The following is a 7,464-nucleotide window of genomic DNA, read 5'->3' as shown; positions in this document are numbered from 1 at the left end:
GTGGACCAGAGATCGAACATTACCGTGGACCAGAGACAGAACATTACCGTGGACCAGAGACAGAACATTACCGTGAAAAAGAAACAGAACATTACCGTGGACCAGATACGGAACATTATCGTGGAGCAGAGAAAGAACATTACCGTGAAACCGAAACAGAACATTATCGTGGACCAGAAACGGAACATTACCATGAAACCGAACATTATCGTGGACCAGACACACAACATTACCGTGGACAAGAGACAGAACATTACCGTGAAACCGAAACAGAACATTATCGTGGACCAGAAACGGAACTTTACCGTGAAACAGAAACACAAAATTATCGTGGACCAGAGACGGAACATTACCGTGAAACCGAACATTATCGTGGACCAGAGATCGAACATTACCGTGGACAGGAGACAGAACATTACCGTGGACCAGAGAGAGAACATTTCCGTGGACCAGAGACAGAACATTTCCGTGGACCAGAGACAGAACATTTCCGTGGACCAGAGACAGAACATTACCGTGGACCAGAGACAGAACATTACTGTGGACCAGAGACCGAACTTTACCTTGAAACCGAACATTACCGTGGACCAGAGACAGAATATTACCATGGACCAGAGACAGAACATTACCATGAAACAGAACATTATCATGGACCAGAAACGGAACATTACCGTGAAACAGAAAAACAACATTATCGTGGACCAGAGACGGAACATTATCGTGGACCAGAAACGGAACATTATCGTGAAACCGAACATTATCGTGGACCAGAGACGGAACATTACCGTGAAACAGAAACACAACATTACCGTGGTCCAGAGACAGAACATTACCGTGAAACGGAAACAGAACATTACCGTGAAACCGAAACAGAACATTATAGTGGACCAGAAATGGAACATTACCGTGAAACAGAAACACAAAATTATCGTGGACCAGAAACGGAACATTACCATGAAACAGAAACAGAACATTATCGTGGACCAAAGACGGAACATTATCGTGGACCAGAGACGGAACATTATCGTGAAACCGAACATTATCGTGGACCAGACACAGAACATTACCGTGGACCAGAGACAGAACATTACCATGAAACCGAACTTTATCGTGGACCAGGAACGGAACATTACCGTGAAACAGAAACAAAAAATTATCGTGGACCAGAAACGGAACATTACCGTGATACAGAAACAGAACATTATCTTGGACCAGAAACGGAACATTACCGTGAAACAGAAAAACAACATTATCGTGGACCAGAGACGGAACATTATCGTGGACCAGAAACGGAACATTATCGTGAAACCGAACATTATCGTGGACCAGAGACGGAACATTACCGTGAAACAGAAACACAACATTACCGTGGTCCAGAGACAGAACATTACCGTGAAACGGAAACAGAACATTACCGTGAAACCGAAACAGAACATTATAGTGGACCAGAAACGGAACATTACCGTGGACCAGAAACACAAAATTATCGTGGACCAGAAACGGAACATTACCATGAAACAGAAACAGAACATTATCGTGGACCAAAGACGGAACATTATCGTGGACCAGAGACGGAACATTATCGTGAAACCGAACATTATCGTGGACCAGACACAGAACATTACCGTGGACCAGAGACAGAACATTACCATGAAACCGAACATTATCGTGGACCAGGAACGGAACATTACCGTGAAACAGAAACAAAAAATTATCGTGGACCAGAAACGGAACATTACCGTGATACAGAAACAGAACATTATCTTGGACCCGAGACGGAACATTACCGTGAAACCGAACATTATCGTGGACCAGAGATCGAACATTATCATGGACCAGAGACAGAACATTACCGTGGACCAGAGACAGAACATTACCGTGGAGCAGAGACAGAACATTACCGTGGACCAGAGACCGAACATTACCTTGAAACCGAAAATTACCGTGGACCAGAAACAGAAAATTACCATGGACCAGAGACAGAACATTACCGTGAAACAGAACATTATCATGGACCAGAAACGGAACATTAACGTGAAACAGAAACACAACATTATCGTGGACCAGAGACGGAACATTACCGTGGACCAGAGACGGAACATTACCGTTAAACCGAAACAGAACATTATCGTGGACCAGAAACGGAACATTACCGTGAAACCGAAACAGAACATTATCGTGGACCAGACACGGAACATTACCGTGAAACCGAACATTATCGTGGACCAGAGATCGAACATTACCGTGGACCAGAGACAGAACATTACCGTGGACCAGAGACAGAACATTACCGTGAACCAGAGACCGAACTTTACCTTGAAACCGAACATTACCCTGGACCAGAGACAGAACATTACCATGGACCAGAGACAGAACCATATCGTGAAACAGAACATTATCATGGACCAGAAACGGAACATTACCGTGAAACAGAAACAGAACATTATCGTGGACCAGAAACGGAACATTACCGTGAAATCTAAACAGAAGATTATCGTGGACCAGAAACGGAACATTACCGTGAAACAGAAACACAACATTACCGTGGACCAGAGACAGAACATTACCTTGAAACCAAAACAGAACATTATCGTGGACCAGAAACGGAACATTATCGTGGACCAGAGACAGAACATTACCGTGAAACCGAAACAGAACATTATCGTGGACCAGAAACGGAACATTATCGTGGACCAGAGACAGAACATTATCGTGGATCAGAGACAGAACATTATCGTGGACCAGAGACGGAATATTATCATGGACCAGAGACAGAACATTACAGTGAAACCTAAACAGAACATTATCGTTGACCAGAAACGGAACATTATCGTGAAACCGAGCATTATCGTGGACCAGAAACACAAAATTATCGTGGACCAGAAATGGAACATTACCGTGAAACAGAAACACAACATTATCGTGGAACAGAGACGGAACATTACCGTGAAACCGAACATTACCGTGGACCAGAGACAGAACATTACCGTGGACCAGAGACAGAACATTACCGTGAAACCGAAACAAAACATTACCGTGAAACCGAAACAGAACATTATCGTGGACCAGAAACGGAACATTACCGTGAAACAGAAACACAACATTATCGTGGACCAGAGACGGAACATTACCGTGGACCAGAAATGGAACATTACCGTGAAACCGAACATTATCGTGGACCAGAAACGGAACATTACCGTGAAACCGAACATTATCGTCGACCAGAAATCGAACATTATCGTGGACCAGAGACAGAACATTACCGTGGACCAGAAATGGAACATTACCGTGAAACCAAACATTACCATGGACCAGATACGGAACATTACCGTGGACCAGAAACAGAAAATTACCATGGACCAGAGACAGAACATTACCGTGAAACAGAACATTATCATGGACCAGAAACGGAACATTACCGTGAAACAGAAACACAACATTATCGTGGACCAGAGACGGAACATTACTGTGGACCAGAGACGGAACATTACCGTGGACTAGAACATTACCGTGGACCAGAACATTACCGTGAAACCGAACATTATCGTGAAACCGAGCATTATCGTGGACCAGAGACCGAACATTACCGTGAAACCGAACATTACCGTGGACCAGAGACCAAACATTACCATGAAACCGAAACAGAACATTATCGTGGACCAGAAACGGAACATTACCGTGAAACAGAAACACAACATTATCGTGGACCAGAAACGGAACATTACCGTGAAACAGAAACAGAACATTACCGTGAAACAGAAACACAACATTATAGTGGACCAGAAACGGAACATTACCGTGAAACCGAAACAGAACATTATCGTGGACCAGAAACGGAACATTATCGTGGACCAAAGACGGAACATTATCGTGGACCAGAGACGGAACATTACCGTGAAACCGAACATTATCGTGGACCAGACACAGAACATTACCGTGGACCAGAGACAGAACATTACCGTGAAACCGAAACAGAACATTATCGTGGACCAGAAACGGAACATTATCATGGACCATAGACAGAACATTATCGTGGACCAAAGACGGAACATTATCGTGGACCAGAAACGGAACATTACGGTGAAATAGAAACACAAAATTATCGTGGACCAGAAACGGAACATTACCGTGAACTAGAAACACAACATTATCGTGGACCAGAGACGGAACATTACCGTGAAACCAAACATTATCGTGGACCAGAGATCGAACATTACCGTGGACCAGAGACAGAACATTACCGTGGACCAGAGACAGAACATTACTGTGGACCAGAGACCGAACTTTACCTTGAAACCGAACGTTACCGTGGACCAGAGACAGAACATTACCATGGACCAGAGACAGAACATTACCATGAAACAGAACATTATCATGGACCAGAAACGGAACATTACCGTGAAACAGAAACACAAAATTATCGTGGACCAGAGAAAGAACATTACCGTGGACCGGAGACGGAACATTACCGTGAAACCGAACATTATCGTGGACCAGACACAGAACATTACCATGAAACCGAAACAGAACATTATCGTGGACCAGAAACGGAACATTACCGTGAAACAGAAAAACAACATTACCGTGGACCAGAGACAGAACATTACCTTGAAACCAAAACAGAACATTATCGTGGACCAGAAAAGGAACATTATCGTGGACCAGAGACAGAACATTACCGTGAAACCGAAACAGAACATTATCGTGGACCAGAAACGGAACATTATCGTGGACCAGAAACGGAACATTATCATGGACCAGAGACACAACATTATCGTGGACCAGAAACGGAACATTATCATGGACCAGAGACACAACATTACCGTGAAACCTAAACAGAACATTATCGTTGACCAGAAACGGAACATTATCGTGAAACCGAACATTATAGTGGACCAGAAACACAACATTATCGTGGACCAGAAATGGAACATTACCGTGAAACAGAAACACAACATTATCGTGGACCAGAGACGGAACATTACCGTGAAACCGAACATTACCGTGGACCAGAGACAGAACATTACCGTGGACCAGAGACAGAACATTACCGTGAAACCGAAATAGAACATTACCGTGGACCAGAACATTACCGTGAAACCGAACATTATCGTGAAACCGAACATTACCGTGGACCAGAGACCAAACATTACCATGAAACCGAAACAGAACATTATCGTGGACCAGAAACGGAACATTACCATGAAACAGAAAAACAACATTATCGTGGACCAGAGACGGAACATTATCGTGGACCAGAAACGGAACATTATCGTGAAACCGAACATTATCGTGGACCAGAGACGGAACATTACCGTGAAACAGAAGCACAACATTATCGTCGACCAGAAACGGAACATTACCGTGAAACAGAAACAGAACATTAGCGTGGACCAGAGACAGAACATTACCGTGAAACAGAAACACAACATTATCGTGGACCAGAAACGGAACATTACCGTGAAACAGAAACAGAACATTAGCGTGGACCAGAGACAGAACATTACCGTGAACAAGAGACAGAACATTACCGTGAAACAGAATCACAACATTACCGTGGACCAGAGACAGAACATTACCGTGAAATGGAAACAGAACATTACCGTGAAACCGAAACAGAACATTATCGTGGACCAAAGACGGAACATTATCGTGGACCAGAGACGGAACATTACCGTGAAACGGAACATTATCGTGGACCAGAGACAGAACATTACCATGAAACCGAAACAGAACATTATCGTGGACCAGAAACGGAACATTACCGTGAAACAGAAACACAAAATTATCGTGGACCAGAAACGGAACATTACCGTGAAACAGAAACAGAACATTATCGTGGACCAGAGACGGAACATTACCGTGAAACCGAACATTATCGTGGACCAGAGATCGAACATTACCGTGGACCAGAGACAGAACATTATCGTGGACCAGAGAAGGAACATTACCGTGGACCAGAGACGGAACATTACCGTGAAACCGAAACAGAATATTATCGTGGACCAGAAACGGAACATTACCGTGAAACCGAAACAGAACATTATCGTGGACCAGAGACAGAATATTACCGTGGACCAGAGACAGAACATTACCGTGGACCAGAGACAGAACATTACCGTGGACCAGAGACCGAACATTACCTTGAAACCGAACATTATCGTGGACCAGAGACAGAACATTACCATGAAACCGAAACAGAACATTATCGTGAACCAGAAACGGAACATTACCGTGAAACAGAAACACAAAATTATCGTGGACCAGAAACGGAACATTACCGTGAAACAGAAACACAACATTATCGTGGACCAGAGCCGGAACATTACCGTGAAACCGAACATTATCGTGGACCAGAGATCGAACATTACCGTGGACCAGAGACAGAACATTACCGTGGACCAGAGACAGAACATTACCGTGAAAAAGAAACAGAACATTACCGTGGACCAGATACGGAACATTATCGTGGAGCAGAGAAAGAACATTACCGTGAAACCGAAACAGAACATTATCGTGGACCAGAAACGGAACATTACCGTGAAACCGAACATTATCGTGGACCAGACACAGAACATTACCGTGGACCAGAGACAGAACATTACCGTGAAACCGAAACAGAACATTAGCGTGGACCAGAAACGGAACATTACCGTGAAACAGAAACACAAAATTATCGTGGACCAGAGACGGAACATTACCGTGAAACCGAACATTATCGTGGACCAGAGATCGAACATTACCGTGGACAGGAGACAGAACATTACCGTGGACCAGAGACAGAACATTTCCGTGGACCAGAGACAGAACATTTCCGTGGACCAGAGACAGAACATTACCGTGGACCAGAGACAGAACATTACTGTGGACCAGAGACCGAAATTTACCTTGAAACCGAACAATACCGTGGACCAGAGACAGAATATTACCATGGACCAGAGACAGAACATTACCATGAAACAGAACATTATCATGGACCAGAAACGGAACATTACCGTGAAAAAGAAAAACAACATTATCGTGGACCAGAGACGGAACATTATCGTGGACCAGAAACGGAACATTATCGTGAAACCGAACATTATCGTGGACCAGACACAGAACATTACCGTGAAACAGAAACACAACATTATCGTCGACCAGAAACGGAACATTACCGTGAAACAGAAACAGAACATTAGCGTGGACCAGAGACAGAACATTACCGTGAAACAGAAACACAACATTATCGTGGACCAGAAACGGAACATTACCGTGAAACAGAAACAGAACATTAGCGTGGACCAGAGACAGAACATTACCGTGAACAAGAGACAGAACATTACCGTGAAACAGAATCACAACATTACCGTGGACCAGAGACAGAACATTACCGTGAAATGGAAACAGAACATTACCGTGAAACCGAAACAGAACATTATCGTGGACCAAAGACGGAACATTATCGTGGACCAGAGACGGAAC

The sequence above is a fragment of the Leuresthes tenuis genome, unplaced genomic scaffold, assembly GCF_036924035.1.
Source record: "Leuresthes tenuis unplaced genomic scaffold, fLeuTen1.0.hap1 SCAF_1, whole genome shotgun sequence".
NCBI classification, from domain to species: Eukaryota; Metazoa; Chordata; class Actinopteri; order Atheriniformes; family Atherinopsidae; genus Leuresthes; species Leuresthes tenuis.
This window is presented reverse-complemented; position numbering follows the sequence as displayed.